Here is a 23,303-nt window from a genome sequence, read left to right on the forward strand (position 1 = left end):
TATTTTGGGTTTCTACAAGGTTTATGAGAAACTTGTATTTCCAAAGAAGTGAGTGGGAGCACTATAGAATTTCTGATAAGTATATGTGGTTGACATATTGTTGATCAGAAGTAATGTAGAATTTCTGTGAAGCATAAAAGGTTGTTTGAATGGAGTTTTTCAAAGGAATACCTGGATTGAGCTACTTGAACGTTGAGCATCAAGGTCTATGGAGATAGATCAAAACGCTTAATAGAAGTTTCAACAAGATGCATGCCTTGACAAGTTTTTGAAGGAATTCGAAATAGATCGGCAAAGAAGGAGTTCTTGACTGTGTTGTAAGGTGTGAATTTGAGTAAGACTCAAAACCCGACCACGGCAGAATAAAGAGAATAGACGAAGGTCGTCTTCTATGCCTTAGTCGTAGACTCTAAAGTATGCCATGCTGAGTACCGCACCTGATGTGTGCCTTGCAGCAAGTCTGTTAAGAGGTACACAGAGTGATCCAGGATTGAATCACTGATCAACGGTCAAAGTTATCCTTAGTAACTAAATAGACTAAGGAATTTTTTTTCGATTATGGAGGTGGTTAAAGAGTTCGTCGTAAAGGGTTACGTCGATGCAAGCTTTGACACTAATCCGAATAACTATGAGTAGTGAAACGGATTCGTATAGTAGAGTAGATATTTGGAGCATTTTCGAATAGCACGTAGTAGCAGCATCTATAAGATGACATAAAGATTTGTAAAGAATGCACGGATCTGAAAGTCAGAACCGTTGACTAAAACCTCTCTCACGAGCAAGACGTGATCAGACCCCATAACTATATGGGTGTTGGATTCTTTGGAATCACATGGTGATGTCAACTAGATTATTGACTCTAGTGCAAGTGGGAGACTGTTGGAAATATACCCTAGTGGCAATAATAAATTAGTTATTATTATATTTCTTTGTTCATGATAATCGTTTATTATCCATGCTATAATTGTATTGATTGGAAACACAGTGCATGTTTTGATACATAGACAAAACACTGTCCCTAGTAAGCCTCTAGTTGACTAGCTCGTTGATCAAAGATGGTCAATGTTTCCTGACCATAGGCAAGTGTTGTCACTTGATAACGGGATCACATCATTAGGAGAATCATGTGATGGACTAGACCCAAACTAATAGATGTAGCATGTTGATCGTGTCATTTTGTTGCTACTGTTTTCTGCGTGTCAAGTATTTGTTCCTATGACCACGAGATCATATAACTCACTGACACCGGAGGAATGCTTTGTGTGTATCAAACATCGCAACGTAACTGGGTGACTATAAAGATGTTGTACAGGTATCTCCGAAGGTGTTCGTTGAGTTAGTATGGATCAAGACTGGGATTTGTCACTCCGTATGACGGAGAGGTATCTCGGGGCCCACTCGGTAATACAACATCACATACAAGCCTTAAAAGGAATGTGACTTAGTTTAAGTTGCGGGATCTTGTATTACGGAACGAGTTAAGAGACTTGCCGGTAAACGATATTGAAATAGGTATGCGGATACTGACGATCGAATCTCAGACAAGTAACATACCGAAGGACAAAGGGAATGACATACGGGATTATATGAATCCTTGGCACTGAGGTTCAAACGATAAGATCTTCGTAGAATATGTAGGATCCAATATGGGCATCCAGGTCCCGCTATTGGATATTGACCGAGGAGTCTCTCGGGTCATGTCTACATAGTTCTCGAACCCGCAGGGTCTGCACACTTAAGGTTCGACGTTGTTTTATGCGTATTTGAGTTATATGGTTGGTTACCGAATGTTGTTCGGAGTCCCGGATGATATCACGGACGTCACGAGGGTTTCCGGAATGGTCCGGAAACGAAGATTGATATATAGGATGACCTCATTTGGTTACCGGAAGGTTTTCGTGCATTACCGGAAAAGTTTCGAGCTCATCGGTAGTGTACTGGGAGTGCCGGGAGGGGTGCCAGGGACCATCAGGAGGGGTGTCACGCCCCAAGGGATCTCATGGGCTATGGGAAAGATAAACCAGCCCCTAGTGGGCTGGAATAAGTTCCCACTAAGGCCCATAAGGTTTGAGAAGGAAAAAACACAAGGTGGAAAGAGTTTCCAAGTGGGAACGTGGAATCCTACTCCAAGTAGGATTGGAGTAGGACTCCTCCACCTCCAATTTCGGCCAAACCTTTAGGTTCTGAGGCTGCCTCCTCCCCTCCCTCCCTCCTATATATAGTGGGGTTTTAGGTCTGATTTGAGACAACTTTTGCCACGGCAGCCCGACCACATACCTCCACGGTTTTTTCCTCTAGATCGCGTTTCTGCGGAGCTCGGGCGGAGCCCTACTGAGATTAGATCACCACCAACCTCCGGAGCACCGTCATGCTGCCGGAGAACTCGTCTACCTCTCCGTCTCTCCTGCTGGATCAAGAAGGCCGAGATCATCGTCGAGCTGTACGTGTGCTGAACGCGGAGGTGCCGTCCGTTCGGCACTAGATCGGAGCGGATCGTGGGACGGATCGTGAGACGGTTCGTGGGACGGTTCGTGGGGCAGATCGAGGGACGTGAGGAGGTTCCACTACATCAACCACGTTTCTTAACGCTTCTGCTGTGCGATCTACAAGGGTATGTAGATCGGAAATCCCCTCTCGTAGATGGACATCACCATGATAGGTCTTCGTACGCGTAGGAAATTTTTTGTTTCCCATGCGACGTTCTCCAACAGTTAGCTCCGAAACGACCTATAGTTAGCTAGGGTTCCACCTAGATGACATAATTAGCTTAGTTAGCTCCTAAATGGTCTATTTAATAAAACATGACCTATACTTAGCTAATTATCCTCAAAATGACATAATTAGCTCCAAAAAGGCATTCTTAGCCAATTTAGCCCGAAGAAGGGGACAAGTGGAGAAGAAAGAGGAAAAATGAAAGGAAGGAAGAAGAAGAAGAAGAAGAGAAGAAGAAGAAGGAGAAGGATAAGAAGACGGAGAAGAAGGAGAAGGAGCTCCTCCTTCTCCTTCTTCTTCCTCCTTCTTCCTCTTTCTCCTTCTCCTTCTTCTTTTCTTCTTCTTCTCCTCTTCCTTCTCCTTCTCCTCCTCCTCCTTCTTTTACTTCTTCTTCTATTTCTCTTCTTCTACATAGCTTATACTTATCCAAGAAAGGCTAAATTGGCTAATTATCCTAAGAAATGACATAATTAGCTTAGTTAGCTCCAAAACGACCTATTTAATAAAAAATGACCTACGGTTAGCTAAGTTCTCTCCTAAATGACATAATAAGGCTTACGTAGCTGCAAGATGACCTATTCCCCCTAACTTAGGTATTAAATGGCCTATAATTAGCCTAGCTAGATCCAAAATTGCTTAATAAGCATAGTTTGCTCCGGAATGACCTATTTTACCCAAGTTAGCTCCAAAACGACCTATAGTTAGCTAGGGTTCCACCTAAATGACATAATTAGCTTAGTTAGCTCCTAAATGGTCTATACTTAGCTAATTTCTCTCCTAAATAACCTATATATACACTTCTTAATCTAGTATTATTCTTCTAACTTTCTTATTTGTCATTTTGCAGATTACCTTCGCTTCACGGGAAGCTTGGATATATTTATGGAATGCTTGAAGATGATTTCTTGTACCATGGCTTGTATTGAAACTATTGTAGTATATGGATATATATGAAACTTTGTATGCATGTGGATGAAACTGGTGTAATATATGGTTTGGTATGGATGCAACTTGCATAATATGTGTGCACTATGGATGAGAGTTATTTTAATATGGTTATGAGTACGGAAAGAAATGTATTTATGTCAAATATATATATATCCTGATTATTATTAAAAATGATGGATATAATAAAAAATAATAAAATGGGGCAGGTACCCCTCTTTGTCGTGTGCCCCCACATGGCAAAGGGGGGTGGGCAGACGACAAAGGGGGGAATGTGCCCCCTCTGTTTGCCCTCTTTGTCGTGTGCCCCCACATGGCAAAGGGGGGTGGGCAGACGACAAAGGGGGGAATCTTCCCCCTCTGTTTGCCCTCTTTGCCGTCAGCCCCCACATGGCAAAGGGGGTGGGCAGACGGCAAAGGGGGGAATCTGCCCCCTCTGTTTGCCCTCTTTGCCGTCTGCCCCCACATGGCAAAGGGGGGTGGGCAGACGGCAAAGAGCAGACGCCTGCCGTTAACACTTAACGGGGACGTTGCAGTATATGACGTCCCAGTTAATTTGCCGTCTGCCCCCTCATGGCAAAGATTCTTTGTCGTCCGTGGTTACCATGGCAGACGGCAAAGAACCTCTTCACCGGATTTTTTTTACCGTCTAGTTTTCCGTATGTTGACCGACGGCAAAGCCTTTGCCGTCCGTGGTTGCCCCCTTTGCCGTTTGCCATAGCAGATGGCAAATTTCTGAATTTCAGTAGTGTATTATTCTTGGTAGACCTTTCCTAAGGACTATCAGTGCTATCATCGATATGAAGGAAGGGAATATTAGATTTCAATTTCCTTTAAGGAAGGGCATGGAACACTTTCCTAGAAAGAAAATAAGATTGCCTTATGAATCCATGATGAGGGCCACTTATGGTTTGAGCACCAAAGACGACGATACGTGATTCTATCGCTTTTATGCCTAGCTAAGGGCGTTAAACAATAGCGCTTGTTGGAAGGCAACCCAATGAATTTATCTTTTTCTTTCTGTTTTGTTTCGTCCACACCATCACAATTCTGTTGTGATTGTGTTTTTTGTGTTTCCTTTTGTGTTTGAGCCAAGCAAAACCTTTATGACTAGTCTTGGTAATGGTTGTTTGATCCTGCTGGAAAAAGACATAAATTTTTCGCTCATGAGATGATTTTTCATTTTTATTCAGAAAGAGCTTTTGAGTTGATTATTTTTTTTGCTGGTTGATATGATTTTTCCTAGGCCGTCGTAATTTTTCAGATTTTTTGAGGTACCAGAAGTATACGAAGTATACAGATTGCTACAAACTGGTCTGTTTTTTGACAGATTCTGTTTTTGTTGAGTTGGTTGCTTGTTTTGATGAAACTATGGTTAGTATCGGGGGGTACTAGCCATGGAAAAGTGAGAATACAGTATCCCAACACCAATATAGATGGAATTCAAGTTTTCTATAGTACCAAAAGAAGTGGTAGTTTGTTTTCTTGTGCTAATATTATCACGAGTTTCTGTTTAAGTTTTGTGTTGTGAAGTTTTCAAGTTTTGGGTGATGTTCTCATGGACAAAGAGATAAGGAGTGGAAAGAGCTCAAGCTTGGGGATGCCCAAGGCATCCCAAGCCAAATTCCAAGACACCAAAAAGCCTAAGCTTGGGGATGCCCCGGGAAGGCATCCCCTCTTTCGTCTTCAATCCATCGGTAACATTACTTGGAGCTATATTTTTATTCACCACATGATATGTGTTTTTCTTGGAGCGTTGATATGTCTCAAACGTATCTATAATTTTTGATGGTTTCATGTTGTTATCTTGTCGTCTTTGGATGTTTTACGTACCTTTTATATCTTTTTTAGGACTAACTTATTAATTCAGTGCCAAGTGTCAGTTCCTGTTTTTTGTGTGTTTTTGGCTCTTTTCAGATCTGATTTTGGAACGGAGTCCAAACGGAATCAAATCCCCTATCCGCCACAGGGGGGCGGCGGATGGCAGGCTTGTGGCCTCCCTGGCGCCCCCCTGACCTAGATCCTTCGCCTATATATTCCCTAAAATACAGAAAAAATCAAGCGATCCACGAAAATACTTTTCCGCCGCCGCAAGCTTTCGTTTCCGGGAGATCTCATCTGGAGACCCTTCCCGGTGCCCTGCCGGAGGGGACTTTGGAGTTGGAGGGCTTCTACATCAACATCATCGCCCCTCCAATGACTCGTGAGTAGTTCACTCCAGACCTACGAATCTGTAGTTAGTAACTTGATGGCTTCTTCTCTCTCTTGGATCTTCAATACAAAGTTCTCCATGATCTTCATGGAGATCTATCCGATGTAATCCTCTTTGGCGGTGTGTTTGTCAAGATCCGATGAATTGTGGATTTGTGATCAGATTATCTATGATATATATTTGAGTCTTTGCTGATTTCTTATATGCATGATTTGATATCCTTGTAAGTCTCTCCGAGTCTTCGGTTTTGTTTGGCCACCTAGATCTATGATTCTTGCAATGGGAGAAGCGCTTGGTTTTGGGTTCTTACCGTGTGGTGACCTTTCCGAGTGACAGTAGGGGCAGCAAGGCACACATCGTGTAGTTGCCATCAAGGGTAACAAGGTGGGCTTTGTCGTAGATATGAGATTGTCCATCTACATCATGTCATCTTGCTTAAGGCGTTACTCTGTTCTTTCGGACTTAATACACTAGATGCATGCTGGATAGCGGTCGACGTGTGGAGTAATAGTAGTAGATGCAGAAAGTATCGGTCTACTTGTTTTGGACGCGATGCCTGTAGATATAATCATTGCCATAGATGACGTCACGACTTTGCGCGGTTCTATCAATTGCTCGACAGTAATTTGTTCACCCACCGTCTACTTTCTTTCATGAGAGAAGCCACTAGTAAACACTACGGCCCCCGGGTCTATTCACACCTATCGTTTCCACTTTCGCTTTTACTTTGCTTTGTTACTTTGTTGCTTTTAGTTCTCACTTGGCGAACAATCTATAAGGGATTGACAACCCCTTCATAGCGTTGGGAGCAAGCTTTTTGTGTTTGTGCAGGCACTTGTGATACTCCTTCACTGGATCGATACCTTGGTTCTCAAACTGAGGGAAATACTTACCACCGCTGCGCTACATCACCCTTTCCGCTTCGAGGGAACACCAACGCAAGGCTCCAAGGCCACGGGGGAAATCCTTTGCATATTTGCCTAGGAAGTCCCTAAAGGCGTAGCCGTAGCAGAAGGATTCCTGGTGCCGTCAGCACGTTTCTGGCGCCATTGGAAGGTCTTTTGTTGCAGTAGCAGAAGTATTTTTGGCGCCGTTGCCGGGGAGGAGGATCGCTTGCCGAGGAAGATCAAGACAAGAATAATCTCCCGTCAACACGCCTATTTCTGGCGCCGTTGCCGGGGAAGGAGAGATCTATCCAAGTAGGTCTCACAAACTCATCTCTTGCATTTACTTTTTTGCCAGTTGCCTCTCGTTTTCCTCTCCCCCGCTTCACATTTGCCGTTTTCATTTGCCTTTCTCCTTTGCCGTTTTCTTTTGCTCGTATCACTCTCTCCTCCTGCTCGTTTGTGTGTGAGATAGTCCATCAATGGCTAGACCCACCACTCCAAACGATACCCATGAGAATGAAGTTCTCAATTTTAGGCAGAATGAGGAACAAAATTTAAAGCACGCTTGGTACAGGATTTGCAATGCTCGAAGTAGATCTACTCGTAAGCAATCCACTACTGTTCTTCTTCGCAGTTTCTATGTTGGAATTTCTCCTTGGAATAGGTATATCCTTGATACCATTGTAGGCGGGACTTTTTTGGGGAGCCATACTGTTGACTCCTATGGAGCTATCATGAATTTGGTAGGCTCACCCCTGCTCATGGTTAATGGAACTACCTTAACCTTGGAACACGTGATGCAAAGGCTTGACGCTATTGAAAACAAAATTGCCACAGTTGAACTTATTGAGGGTTTGGATAGAAAGATCCACAATCAAATTACTCAGTACGGATCCAAAGTGGGAAATTTTTTGAAAATTTTAAGGGAGAAGGAACTTATAGTTAATGATTCTTCTAGAATTGGCAAACTAGAAGATGCCATAACCAACTTGGGTTCCGCTTTTGCCGTTGTGCAAAATACTCCAAATCTCACTCTCTAAAAGACCGTCAAGTTTGTTTTTGTTCCTAAAGCTAGTGGTGAGTCATCCAATAAAGATGAAGATCTTAAGATGATAAATGATCACACTACTTATGGTTTGAGCACCAAAGATGACTATACGTGATTCCATCACCTTTTGCCTAGCTAAGGGCGTTAAACAAAAGCGCTTGTTGAGAGGCAACCCAATGAATCTATCCTTTTTCTTTCTGTTTTGTGTTTTCCACACTTTCATAATTCTGTTATGATTGTGTTTTTTGTGTTTCTTTTGCGTTTGTGCCAAGCAAAACCGTTATGATTAGTCTTGGGATGATCGTTTGGTCATGATGGAAAAGACAGAAACTTTCTGCTCACGAAAAGAATTTTCAGTTTTTCTGTAACAGCTTTTGAGTTGATTCTTTTTGCTGCTGATTGCTATGAAAATTCTTCAGACTGTCGTAATTTTTCAGAATTTTTGAAGTACCATAAGTATATGAAATATACAGATTGCTACAGACTGGTCTGTTGTTAACAGATTTTGTTTTTGTTGTGTTGGTTGTTTATTTTGATGAAACTATGGATAGTATCAGGGGGTATTAGCCATGGAAGATTGAAGATACAGTAACCCAACATCAACATAAGTAGAATTTAAATTTGCTACAGTATCTAAGGAAGTGGTGGTTTGCTTTCTTATACTAATGTTATCACGAGTTTCTCTTTAAGTTTCGTGTTGTGAACTTTCCAAGTTTTGGGTGAAGTTCTTATGGACAAAGAGATAAAGAGTGGCAAGAGCTCAAGCTTGGGGATTGTCGTGGGTATAAGTCTGACAGTAGATGTGTAGGGTACGAAAGGATGGGCAGAGCCTTAGCTACGTCGAGGTTGTATGAGTTCAGGACCCTCTACGGTGGAGGTAAAAGCCCTACATCTCAGTGCTCTTGGGAGCTTAGTGTCGAGTGGAATATAGGATTACAGTAAATGCCAACCCCTCCACCAGTGGGGAATGGCGGCTTATATAGAGTGCGCTGCCCTCCACAACGGCCCTGTGGACAGGGGTGGAATAGTGGCGAATAAATGCCTACATTACAGGTAACGTATGCCTTAAATGCTAATAATGGTGTATGAAAACGTATGACCATTGCCCTCCTGGGAGGTTACGATGTACAGAGTGGAATTCAGTCGGTACGATAAATATGCTCCGAATGCTCGTCACCGACTGGATGATGGGGGATCCTTAGTTCAGTCGGAACTGTCTAAGGGCCTTGCCCTTAATGAAGGGTAGTCCTTGGGTAGGACCTATAGGGCAGGCCTATGACCCTACCCTGGGACTATAACCCCATCATTAGTCCCCGAATGGATCGGGGTTGGAATGACGAAGTGGTGCCTGGAGTACGGATCCAACTGGTATGGATGTGACTTTGGCGTTGTTTGCCTCGACCCATTTTATCCTTTCGACCAGTGATCCGAGTTAATATACAAGTGAAACAAACCGTCAGGGACCGAGTGCTTCCGCGGAATCTTTCGATGTGACCGGTCAAAGTGACAGCGGCGGATTTTCTGGGATCCTCAAATTTCGGTTGCTGCGCGCTCAGTGGGGATGTCGACATCTCCATCGAGTAGTTTCTGCCGCCTCGATTACCGCGCCGTTATCTTCTCCACTAACATCGCAGCAGCTGGTCGGGGGATAAGATTTCGGGGCCACCTGTTAGTGACCCAGTCGGAAGCTTATTTAAGCCTCTCCAGCGGGGGTTTCTTGTTGCACTGCCCTTGTTACTCGCATTCACTCCGCTCTTCCCGTAGCTCCCTGCGTGCTCCAAGCCTCCTCCTTCCTCTCTTCCTCGCCGGATCTGTCGCCTTCACCATGACGAAGGGACAGACCAGCAAGCTCGAGTCGCAGAAGAAGAAGAAGAAGGGGGCGGCCCCTGCTCAGCGGCGACAGCGGGCACTGCCGGCGGGTTGGATCCAGGGGGATTTCCTCCCTTCCACGGTGACAGCGGATGACTTGCTGGAGCTGGTGGAGCACGGCATGATCACCAACAAGTCGTGGAGGCTGCCGGCGGAGGGCGAGACGGAGCCGGCGCCGCAGGAGGGGGAGCACGTCTTGCTGCTCAGCCACGTGGTCAGGGGCTTCTCCTTGGCTCCCCACCCCTTCTTAGAGGTATTATGAATCACTTCGGGGCACAGCTCCATCATTTTCCTCCCAACGCGATAGCCCATCTTGCCGCATTCGTCACCCTTTGCGAGTGCTTTATCGGATGTCCCCCCCCCCCCACTGGGGGCTCTTCAAGTACATCTTCTCCGCTAGGTCCCAGACTGTCAAAAAACTTAACCAGTCGGACGATAAAACCCATCTCCTCCAGCTCTACGGGGGCTTAGGCTTCCAGAAGAAAACGAAGAGTAACTACCCTCCTCTCGAGTTGTCCGAGTCAATTAGGAACTGGCAGTCGACCTGGTAATATTGCCAGGATATCGCTTGTCCAAATGCCGCGACTGGGTTGCCACCCTTTAGCCTAGACCGTCCGGCCCCTCCCAGGCAGCTTGCGCTCTCAAAGGTGGAAAAGATCCAGATCCAACCTCTGGTCGACGCGCTAATAGCTGTCGTCCGCAAGGGAGTCACCGGCACAGATTTGTTGGAGACTTTTCTGGGTCGGCGCATCGAGCCGCTGCAAGCCCGACATCACGCCATGTGGCACTACGCGGGGCCTGAGGATTCCACTCGGACTCATCCAGAATGCGTGACCCGGGAGGTTGTGACAGCGTGGGTCCGCGGCATCACAGGCGCATGCAACAACCCCAGAGGAGCCCGTCGGTTGAAGCCCTTCTGCGCCGATAATCCTCCTCCGAATGAGGTGAGCACCTCTTGTCGAGTGCTTTCAATCTTCTTAGATTTATCGCTTTTCTTGTGTCGCCGCCTGATGTCTAACGTTGTCGACTGTATTTTGCGTAGGAGTGGACCAACTGGCATTCTCCCGTCTCGAACGGGAATCCCGCTGAGGAAGAGGAGGGCAGCCAGGAGGGCAGCGTGGATAGTGCTGAGTATGTCTCCGACAGTGGGGAGACGGAGGAGGAGATTGAGGAAGATGAGGGAGAGGTTGGGGAGCAGAGCTCACCACCTCCACCATCAGAACCTCGAACTAAGCGCCGTCACGAACCTGCGGCTCCGCCGGCTCCTCCAGTGGCCCCGAGTGCTCCGCCAGCCTCTCACGTGGCTCCGAGTGCTCGGAGCGTGAAGAGGACTAGGGATGCTGCTGCCGAGCCCACGGAACAGCCATCCAAGGTGGCAAAACCTAGCGGGCCCAAGCCTCGGAAAGCTATGCCTCGGATGAGGATCGCTGTTCCAGTCGCCTCAGCGTAAGTGTCTTGTTCTCCCATCTTGCTTCAGTATCTAGTTGAACTCATGCTTATCCGTTGAGTGGATTTCACTTGACAGAGCTGCTACTTCTGCCACCTCTCTGCCGCGCCAAGGCGATGATCCCATGGACACAGATAACGCTGCCACATCCCAGCAAGGTACGCCGTCACGACTCCGAGAGTTTGTATTATTGTTTCGCGAGCGCTGTCTTTAATCTTGCCCCTTTTCTGTAATTTCATGTTGTTTAGTCGGGGTTCCTTCGGAGGTGATTCACCTGGAGGACGACGACCAAAGAGGGTCAGGGCCAGCTTTGGCGCCTGTCCTTAAGGTTGTCCCAACTGCTGCTGCTCCCACCATGGACGTGCCGCCGACCGAGACGATGCCGCCGACTGAGACGGTGTCCCTCGCGGCGGAACCGACTGGAGCAGAACTTGGGATGCCCAAGGAGTCTTCTGTCGTGCCGGGTCCGTCGACCGTCTAGTACGATGCCCGACACCTCCCGGAAGACCAAGTGGGGGCCACCAAGGAGGCCATGGTGCAGGTGGAGCTGATGGTGGGTGACGCCAAGGGAGCGTATGACTCCATCACGTCTTTGTACAAGAGAAGCTTGGAACTCCAGGATGATATCTGAGTAAGTGCGCTAGTAAGTGTTTACTTTCCTCTTGTTACCCACTGGGGGTTTAAGTGATATACTCGGATACAGTAGGATTAGTTTGCAGTGGGTTCACTCCGAGTGAACCCAGTGGGTGTAGTCCCCGAGACTTCTGTCGAGTGCTTGCACCGGAAGTTGTCTTTATATGTATTTTCCGTTACCCGAGTGGATCAGAGCTGATCTGCCCGAATGTTTCCAGTGGCGGCACTCCGAGTGCACCCACTGGGTGTAGTCCCCGAGAGTAGTCTTACTCAGGTCGGGTGATAGTAGTGTCATAGATTTGTCTGTTTGTCATGTATCTCAATAGGGCCGGCCTGTTCGAGCTTCATGCCAGTGGGGTCACTCTTAGTGAACCCACTGGGTGTAGTCCCCGAGACCGCTGTCGAGTGCTTGCATCGGCAGGGGTCTGAAGAACTTTGAGCCTTGTTTGTTTTCCTTGTTGAATGTGTCTGATCTTCCCTTTGCGCTGATTTGGCAGAAGACTTGCGAAATGGGATCTGCGTACAATGCTCTGAAGGCTGAAAAGGTTCAGCTTGCTGCGGAATTGGAGGCGGCTGTGAATGACTTGGCTGGTGTGAAGGGGCACTTGCTGACCAAGAGAAGTCTTTGGAGGAGTCCCGGGAGACCAACAAGGCATTGGTGGCCGAAATTGAGAAAATGGGCAAGCAAAGAACTGAACTGATGGGTCAGATGAAGTCGATGAACAGTCGGTGCATTTCACAGGAGAAATACGTCAGCGACTGGGCAAGGAAGATGATTGCACTGCTCGGTGGTAAGCTTTTTCCGAGTGCTTCTTGACTTTGTAGTTCATTCTGCGCTTACTTTCTGCTCGTCTTTTCTTTGCAGATTTTTGTCTGGACGCTGAGGCTGAAGCAGCTGACATTGAGCGGTCGGTTGTTCTGAACGTTCCACTCGGCGATGAAGCCAACCGGGACATGCCCCGAGCGCATATTCGCCTTGGCAGAGTGGGACCTTTCATTGGCCGCTTGAGAGAAGTCATCGGCCGGATCGACAAGGAGCTGTGGCCCGAAGACGATTCCCGGCAAGAAATAGAAGGGTTGATGACTCGGCTGGAGGACGTCCTGAACCGAGTGCAGGCATGGAAGAAGTCTGCTTCTCGTTGTGGTGCGGACGTGGCGCTATCTCTGGTCCGCGTGCACTGCAAAGAAGCTCGCGAAGAAAAGTTGAAGGCGTTGCAGGTCGCCAACACCAAGAAGCTTCGATTCGAAGATTTCATGGACATCTTCATCGACACAGCCACTCGCATCGCAGACGGGATCAACCTTGACACCTTTGTGGAGCCTGCCAGTCCTGGTGACGCTTGAAAAACTTTATGGTGAACGCACTTTTGCCTCGGAATGCTGAGTGTTATCTGTATCAAACTTTGGCCACTGCTGTTGGCCATCACATTTGTGGTTAAGTGTGGATAAGCTTGATCCACACCGAGCCGATCCAACTTTGAATTCGACTCGAATATTTTGCTCTTCTTACGCCAAGTTTTTTTTGACACGATTTTGACTCGTGGTTTTTGTTTGGTGTTTCTTGGTGAAGCCAATGGCAAACATGCGAAGCATGTAATTGTCAGTTGTCTTCACATCCACATGAGCCTCAATGAGGGTCTGCTAAGTCTCCGAGTAGATCTCGAGGATACACTCGAAGGAAGCTTTTTACTTAGGCGATTCTGGATCGCAGCTAAGTTCCCGAGTGCGGCATCTCGTGCGCACTCGGAGTGAGTTGATACTCATGTAGTTGTCAGTTGTCTTCACATCCACACGAGCCTTAATGAGGGTCTGCTAAGTCTCCGAGAGGATCTCGAGGATACACTCGAAGGAAGCTTTTTACTTAGGCGATTCTAAGTCCCCGAGTGCGGCTTTTAGTGCGCACTCGGAGCGATTTTTCTACTTAGGCGACTCTGGGTCGCAGCTAAGTCCCCGACTGCGGATTTTGGCGCGCACTCGGAGCGAGTTTGTACTTAGGCGATTCTGGGTCGCAGCTAAGTCCCCGAGTGCGGCTTTTGGCGTGCACTCGGAGCGAGTTTGTACTTAGGCGATTCTGGGTCGCAGCTAAGTCTCCGAGTGCGGCTTTTGGCACGCACTCGGAGAGAGTTTTTTACTTAGACGACTCTGGGTCGCAGCTAAGTCCCCGAGTGCGACCTTTAGTGCGCACTCGGAGCGAGTTTGTACTTAGGCGATTCTGGGTCGCAGCTAAGTGTCCGAGTGCGGCTTTTGGCGCGCACTCGGAGAGAGTTTTTTTACTTAGACGACTCTGGGTCGCAGCTAAGTCCCCGAATGCGACCTTTAGTGTGCACTCGGAGCGAGTTTGTACTTAGGCGATTCTGGGTCGCAGCTAAGTCTCCGAGTGCGACTTTTAGTGCACACTCAGAGAGAGTTTTTTACTTAGGTGACTCTGGGTCGCAGCTAAGTCCCCGAGTGCGACCTTTAGTGCACACTCGGAGAGAGTTTTTTACTTAGGCGACTCTGGGTCGCAGCTAAGTCCCCGAGTGCGACTTTTAGTGCACACTCGGAGAGAGTTTTTTACTTAGACGACTCTGGGTCGCAGCTAAGTCCCCGAGTGCGACTTTTAGTGCACACTCGGAGAGAGCTTTTTACTTAGACGACTCTGGGTCGCAGCTAAGTCCCCGAGTGCGACTTTTAGTGCACACTCGGAGAGAGTTTTTTAGACCGGAGTCTGCAAACGCGGAAGAATTTTGGACCTGCAAGAAATCAGTCTGCTTTGTATTACTTCAATGATACTTGTTCTTTACATTGCCTCTGTCGGCGGTCACGTGTAGAAGCACTTCACGAGATCTCCGTTCCATGCTCGCGGCTCGTCCGTTTCCCTGTCGAGGTTGTAGAGTCGATATGCTCCGTTGTTCAGCACCTTAGAGATGATGAAGGGTCCTTCCCAGGCGGGAGCCAACTTGTGAGGCCTCTGTTGGTCCACTCGGAGCACCAGGTCGCCTGCTTGGAATGTGTGACTCCTAACGTGCCGCACGTGAAATCACCGCAGATCTTGTTGATAAATTGTTGAGCGAGTCAGTGCCATCTCGCGCTCTTCTTCTAGTAGATCCACTCCGTCTTGCCTGGCTTGCTCTGCTTCAGCTTCGGAGAAGAGTTCGACTCGTGGGGAGTTGTGAAGCAAGTCACTCGGAAGGACTGCCTCGGCTCCATAAACGAGGAAGAACGGGGATCGCCCTGTAGATCTATTCGGAGTTGTGCGGAGGCCCCACAACACCGAAGGCAGCTCGGTGACCCATGCGCCGGCGACATGTCCAACTTCTCGTAGGAGTCGAGGCTTCAACCCTTGAAGAATAAGTCCATTCGCCCGCTCTGCTTGCCCGTTTGTTTGGGGGTGCGCCACAGATGCAAAATCCACTCGGATACCTTGTCCTGTGCAAAAACCCTTGAATCTGTCCGAGTGAAAGTTTGTGCCATTGTCGGTGATTATGCTGTGCGGAACCCCGAATCTGGCGATGATGTCTCTGACAAACTTGATGGACGTAAGGGTGTCGAGCTTCTTGATGGGCTTGGCTTCAATCCACTTGGTGAACTTGTCGAATGCTACCAACAGATGTGTGAATCCCCCTTGGCCTGTTCTGAATGGACCGACTGTATCTAATCCCCACACTGCGAACGGCCAAACAAGAGGGATTGTCTTCAGCGCAGATGTTGGCTTGTGGGACTTGTTCGAATAGAACTGATAGCCTTCGCATCGGTCGACCATATCCTTTGCCATTTCATTCGCCTGCAACCAGAAGAAGCCAGCCCTGAATACTTTGGCGACGATTGCTCTTGAGGAGGCATGATGGCCGCAAGTTCCTGAGTGAATTTCTTCCAGGATTAACTGTCCCTCCTCAGGGGAGATGCATCACTGAAGGACGCCTGAAACACTTTCCTTGTACAACTGGCCATCAATGACGGTGAAGGACTTCGACATGCGGACGATCTGCCTCGCTTGGACTTCGTCTTCTGGTAATTCTTGCCTCAGGATGTACGCAATGAACGGCACAGTCCAATCGGGGATGAGAGCAAGAATCTCCATGATCAAATTAACCACAGCGGGGACCTCGACTTCAGTCGGATCTGTCGAGCTCTTCGGTTGTACTGGTTCCTCTGTGAAAGGATCTTCTTTTACTGAGGGAAGGTGTAGGTGCTCGAGGCAGACATCACTCGGGACCGGTCTCCGAGTGGATCCAAGTTTCGTCAATTCATCAGCTGCTTGGTTTTTCAGTCGCGGAACGTGGTGGAGTTCCAGACCTTCAAACTTCTTCTCGAGCTTCCTTACTGCGTTGCAGTATGTAGTCATGGTGGGGTTCCTGACATCCCACTCCTTCATCACTTGATTAACCACCAAATCTAAATCGCCATAGACCATCAGGCGACGGACGCCGAGTGTGATGGCCATGCGCAATCCATAAAGGAGAGCTTCATACTCTGCCTCATTGTTGGAAGAATCAAAATGTATCTGCAACACATACTTAAGCTTATCACCTTTTGGCGATATGATCACTACGCCAGCGCCGGAGCCATTCAACATCTTGGACCCATCGAAGAACATAGTCCAGTGAGCCGAGTAGATGTGAGTCGGTTGCTGTTGTTCTACCCATTCTGCTATGAAGTCAGCCAGAGCTTGAGACTTTATAGCCTTCTTGGCTTCGAACTTGATGTCGCAGTATAACATCTCCATAGCCCACTTCGCCACTCGGCCTGATGCGTCTTGATTGTGGAGGATTTCCGAGAACGGAGCATCAGAAACGACAGACACCGAGTGGTCTTGGAAATAATGAGCCACCTTCTTTGCAGTCATGTAGATCCCATAAATAAGCTTTTGATAATGGGGATACCTCTGCTTGGAAGGAGTCAGGACTTCGGAGACATAATATACTGGCCGCTGAACCTTGTACGCTTTTGCCTTCTTCTTCGCGTTCGACTGTGAGAACAGTGCTGAGGACTTGATTTGTAGCCGCGATGTACAGAAGAAGGGGTTCTTTACTGAGCGGGGCAGTAAGAACCGGCTGGGTGGAAAGCAGGGCTTTGAGGTCGTCGAATGCAATTTGGGCTTCGTCATTCCACTCGAAAGTATCTGATTTCTTCATGAGTCGGTACAGAGGTAACACCTTCTCGCCGAGTCGAGCGATAAACCTGCTCAAAGCCGCTAGGCAACCTGTGAGCCTTTGAACATCATGTATTCTGACCGGCCGCTATATTCGGACGATGGTCCCGATCTTTTCGGGGTTGACATCGTTCCCTCGTTCAGAAACGAAGAAACCGAGTAACTTTCCGCTGGGAACACCGAATGAACACTTGGCAGGGTTGAGCTTGATATCGTACCTACGAAGGTTGGCGAATGTTTCTGCCAAGTCAGTCAGCAGGTCGGAACCTTTGCGTGACTTGACTACGATATCGTCCATATATGCCTCCACATTTCGACCGATCTGGTCAAGGAGGCATTTTTGGATCATGCGCATAAAAGTTGCACTTGCATTCTTCAAACCGAATGGCATAGTGATGTAGCAGAAACACCCGAATGGGGTGATGAAGGCTGTTTTTAATTCATCCGGACCATACAGACGGATCTGATGATAGCCCGAATAGGCATCAAGGAATGATAAACGCTCGCAGCCCGCAGTCGAATCAACAATTTGATCAATGTGGGGGAGCGGGAAATGATCTTTCGGGCAAACCTTATTGAGATGCTTGAAGTCGATGCACATACGGAGAGACTTGTCCTTCTTGGGCACCATGACAACATTGGCGAGCCACTCAGAGTGGTGTACCTCGCGAATGAAGTTAGCTGCCAAAAGTTTAGCCACCTCCTCTCCGATTGCCTTCCTTTTGTGCGCGGCGGACCGACGCAGGCTTTCTCGAACGGGCCGAGCGGTAGGATCCACATGCAGTCGGTGCTTAGCCAACTCCCTGGGTACACCTGGCATGTCAGCGGGCTTCCATGTGAAAATGTTCCAGTTCTCACGGAGGAATTGGATGAGCTCGGCTTCCTATTTTGGATCAAGGGTGGTGGAGATATTCGTCGGGGCGGCGGTGTCGTCCGTCGGGTGGATGCTGACTTTCTTCGTGGCGACTGGAATGCGGACTCTGAAGCTGGCTTCTTCGAACGCATCAAGTCAGCGGGGTCGGCTGTCTTCTTGTACTCATCCAGCTCGAGGATGGCCATCTGCTGGTCGGCAATCCTCGACCCTTGCTGCAGACACTCCTCGGCCCGCTGCCGATTGCCTGTGATCGTGATCACACCTTTGGGACCCGGCATCTTCAGCTTCAAATACACGTAACATGGTCGGGCCATGAAACGCGCGTATGCCGGACGACCCAGAATCGCATGGTATGCACTCTGGAAGTCCACCACCTCGAATGTCAGCTTTTCCTTGCGGAAGTTCTTGTCAGAGCCGAAAACGACGTCCAACGCGATCTGGCCGAGTGACTTGGCCTTTCGTCCTGGGACGACTCCGTGGAACTGCATGTTGCTCTCGCTAAGTTTGGACATCGGAATGCCCATCCCCTTGAGAGTGTCAGCATACATGATGTTCAAGCCGCTGCCGCCGTCCATGAGGACTTTGCGCAGTCGGACTCCTTCCACCACCAGGTCGAGGACCAGAGCCTGCCTCCCTGGGGTGGGCACATGTGCTGGATGGTCCGACTGGTCAAAGGTGATCGCAGTCTGAGACCATTTGAGGAACATGGGGTTGGTTGGTGTTTCCATGTTCACCTCCCTGTTCACCAGCTTCAGTCGACTCTTGCTTTCCACGTCAGCAAAAATCATCAATGTTGCATGGACTTGGGGGAACGGATCCTCCTTGTCCTCATCATCCTGCTCGTTGTCCTTTTCACTCGGCGGCCCTTCGCCGAACCCTTGGATCAGGAGGCGACATTGCCAAGTGGTGTGCTTCGGGAATATGGTGTTGCCTTCTTCATCCATCTTCGTGAGGATTGGACATGGCTGATCCAGGATGGAGTTCCCGAACTGCTTCTTCTTGGGGGGTGTACTGAGCTTTCCCCTTGCCCTTGAACTTGGCATTCGTAACGGCAGCTGCCTCTGCGTGCGGAGTGGACGGAGCTTTCTGCTTTTGCTTCCGATTGTTGTTCCCATCTCCGTCGGCGACTGCCTTGTGCTTGCCGCTACGTATGCGGTCCTCTTCTTCGCCATTTGCATAGCGTGCGGCTATCTCCATCATCTTGCTCATGGAGATGTCGCCTGTCCGACCGAACTTCAGGTACAGATCTATGTACCGCACGCCTGCCTTGAAGGCGCAGACTGCTTGATGCTCTGTGACGTTCTCCACCGTGTGGTAGAGGGTCGTCCAGCGCTGGATGAAATTACGCAGGGGCTCATTCTGCTTCTGGACACAGTGCTGGAGCTCCACGAGACCAGCAGGGCGTTTGCACGTGCCCTTGAAGGTCCTGATGAAGACTCGGGACAAATCTGCCCAGCTGTAGATGCTTGATGGAGCCAACTGGTTCAGCCACGCTCGTGCTGAGCCGTCGAGCATCAGGGGGAGATGTTTCATGGCGACCTGGTCATCTCCGCCACTGATCTGGACTACCACTCGGTAGTAGTCCAGCCACGTTTCTGGCTTGGATTCTCCTGTGAACTTGCTGATCCCCATCGCCAATCGGAAGTTGGGAGGAATGTCAGCTGATCGGATGGCTCGACTGAAGCACTCGGGGCCAGAGACGATGGTCCTGCTTCCACACGGACGGTCTCTATCTGTTGGAAATATGCCCTAGAGGCAATAATAAATTAGTTATTATTATATTTCTTTGTTCATGATAATCGTTTATTATCCATGCTATAATTGTATTGATTGGAAACACAGTGCATGTGTGGATAGATAGACAAAACACTATCCCTAGTAAGCCTCTAGTTGACTAGCTCGTTCATCAAAGATGGTCAAGGTTTCCTGACCATAGCAAGTGTTGTCACTTGATAACGGGATCACATCATTAGGAGAATCATGTGATGGACTAGACCCAAACTAATAAGACGTAGCATGTTGATCGTGTCATTTTGTTGCTACTGTTTTCTGCGTGTCAAGTATTTGTTCCTATGACCATGAGATCATATAACTCACTGACACCGGAGGAATGCTTTGTGTGTATCAAACGTCGCAACGTAACTGGGTGACTATAAAGATGCTCTACAGGTATCTCCGAAGGTGTTCGTTGAGTTAGTATGGATCGAGACTGGGATTTGTCACTCCGTGTGACGGAGAGGTATCTCGGGGCCCACTCGGTAATACAACATCACACACAGGCCTTGCAAGCAATGTGACTTAGTGTAAGTTGCGGGATCTTGTATTACGGAACGAGTAAAGAGACTTGCCGGTAAACGAGATTGAAATAGGTATGCGGATACTGACGATTGAATCTCGGGCAAGTAACATACCGAAGGACAAAGGGAATGACATACGGGATTATATGAATCCTTGGCACTGAGGTTCAAACGATAAGATCTTCGTAGAATATGTGGGATCCAATATGGGCATCCAGGTCCCGCTATTGGATATTGACCGAGGAGTCACTCGGGTCATGTGTGCATAATTCTCGAACCCGCAGGGTCTGCACACTTAAGGTTCGACGTTGTTTTATGCGTATTTGAGTTATATGGTTGGTTACCGAATGTTGTTCGAAGTCCCGGATAAGATCACGGACGTCACGAGGGTTTCTGTAATGGTCCGGAAATGAAAATTGATATATAGGATGACCTCATTTGATTACCGGAAGGTTTTCGGAGTTACAAGGAATGTACGAGGAATGACGAATGGGTTCCGGGTGTTCACCGGGGGAGCAACCCACCCCGGGGAAGCCCATAGGCCTTGGGGGTGGCGCACCAGCCCTTAGTGGGCTGGTGGGACAGCCCAAGAAGGCCCTATGCGCCAAAGGATAAGAAATCAAAGAGAAAGGAAAAAAAAGAGGAGGTGGGAAAGGAGAGAAGGACTCCACCTTCCAACCTAGTTGGATTCGGTTTGGAAGGGGAGGACTTCCCCCCTTGGCTCGGCCGACCCCCTTGGGGCTCCTTGAGCCTCAAGGAAAGGCCCCCCCCCCTCTCCCACCTATATATACGGAGGTTTTAGGGCTGATTTGAAACGACTTTTCCATGGCAGCCCGACCACATACCTCCACGGTTTTTCCTCTAGATCGCGTTTCTGTGGAGCTCGGGCAGAGCCCTGCCGAGATCAGATCACCACCAACCTCCGGAGCGCCGTCACGCTGCCAGAGAACTCATCTACCTCTCCGTCTCTCTTGCTGGATCAAGAAGGCCGAGATCATCGTCGAGCTGTACGTGTGCTGAACGCGGAGGTGCCATCCGTTCGGCACTAGATCGTGGGACGGATCGCGGGACGGTTCGCGGGGCGGATCGAGGGACGTGAGGACGTTCCACTACATCAACCGCGTTCACTAACGCTTCTGCTGTGCGATCTACAAGGTTACGTAGATCGGAAATTCCCTCTCATAGATGGACATCACCATGATAGGTCTTCGTGCGCGTAGGAAATTTTTTGTTTCCCATGCGACGTTCCCCAACACTATCGTGACCATCACGGTGGGCTCGACTCTTGTTGACCTTCCTCTGGGCGATGTACCCTCTTGCGTCGGGCCTTGGATCATACGTGTCACCGACTGAACGTCGATTATCGTGATGTCGGGGCCCGTAAGACCAACCCCGCGGAGGGGTGCGTGAACGGCGACGATCTCCGGCATTCATGGAACGGCTGCCCCCACTGCGTCGCTGATGAGAGTCGGGGCTGAAAACCGACCGATGCGTGTTCGCGTGAACAGAACTGTTGTGTATCCTGTTGTGCGACTGGGAGACCGCCGAATTCTACTGCTGCGCCGTGTGCAACAGGGCACAGATCTGCTCGATCCCTCTACCAGCCTCTGAATCAGTCGGTTGGAGGGAATCGGCTATCTTGGCAGCGGCACCCAGGTTGAGGACGGGTGTGCGGAACACCTCGACGTTGCTCTGACGAGTGCGTCGACTGGCAGAACGGTGGTGTTGTCGGCGAGCGCCGGATGATTCGTCGACCTCGTGCTCATTTTGACCAGTCCAGTGGGGACTTTCATGGGAATTGGTCATGAGAACTTCGGCTCCAGGCCCGCGACCCACGTACTCGGAAGGTAACTCAGTCGGAACAGAGTCCAAGCACTGGGACGGCGGCGCGACCACAACCGACTCGAGGACCGCCACTTGAGAAGACGTGATCTGTCGCGCCTGGGCGTGTCGCACCCAACACTGAAGCCGCGGACGGCGGGACCGCTTGTTGCGGCGCGTGACGGGGGCGAAGATCGACACCGGGGCCGATTGCTGGAGAAGAAGGACGCCGCGGGCACCGGCACGGAAGTGCGTAGCCCCGCGACTGGGGAGTGCCTCGACATCGAGAGACGCATCCCGAAGCCATGCTGAATCGTCGATGATGAAGGAGAGTGCGCCGAAGAGGATCTATCGACCAATGCATAAATCTCCACCGGACGACATGATGAAAAGATGAAGTTGCAAACTCGCCGGAAGTCGCTTAGACGCCTGCCCCACGGTGGACGCCAACTGTCGTGGGTATAAGCCTGACAGCAGATGAGTAGGGTACGAAAGGAATGGGCAGAGCCTTAGCTACGGCGAGGCTGTATGAGTTCAGGCCCCTCTACGGTGGAGGTAATAGCCCTACGTCTCAGTGCTCAGGGAGCTTGTTGTCGAGTGGAATATCGAATATAGTGAATTGCTAACCCCTGCACCAGAGGGGGAGGGTGGCTTATATAGAGTGCGCTGCCCTCCACAACGGTTCGGTGCACAGGGGTGGAGTAGTGGCAAATAAATGTCTACGTTACAGGTAACGTACGTCCTAAATGCTAATTAAGGCATATGGAAATGTATGACCGTTTCCCTCCAGGGGGGTTACGATGCGCAGAGTGGAATCCAATCGGTTAGTTTGATAAACTCCGAATGCTAATCTCCGACTGGACGGTCGAGGATCTGTTACCGACTGGATGAATGGAACTCCTTAGTTCAGTCGGAACTGACTAAGGGCCTTGTCCCTTGTGAGGGGTAGTTCTTGGGTTGGACCTTTAGGGCAGGCCTATGACCCTACCCTAGGATTATAACCCCATCATTAGTCCCCGAATGGATTGGAGTTGGAACGACGAAGCGATGCTCGAAGTTTGGATCTGACTGGAACGGATGTGGCTTTGGCGTTGTTTGCCTCGATCCATTTTATCTTCTGTGATCAATGATCCGAGCGGAAGTAGTTGCGAAACAAACTGTCGGAAACCGAGTGCTTCCGCGGCATCTTCTGACGTGACCAGTCAACTGACAGCGGCGGATTTTCCGGGATCCTCAAATTTCGGTTACCGCGCGCTCAGCGGGGATGACGCCATCGCGCTCGAGTAGCGCCTGACGCCTCGATTCTCGCGCCTTCATCTTCTCCACTGATATCGCCGCGGTTGGTCGGGGGATAAGGTTTTGGGGCCACCCGCAAGTGACACAGTCGGAACCTTACTTAAACCCCAGCGGTGAGGGTTTTCTCGTTA

The sequence above is a fragment of the Hordeum vulgare genome, chromosome 2H (genome assembly GCF_904849725.1).
Source record: "Hordeum vulgare subsp. vulgare chromosome 2H, MorexV3_pseudomolecules_assembly, whole genome shotgun sequence".
NCBI classification, from domain to species: Eukaryota; Viridiplantae; Streptophyta; class Magnoliopsida; order Poales; family Poaceae; genus Hordeum; species Hordeum vulgare.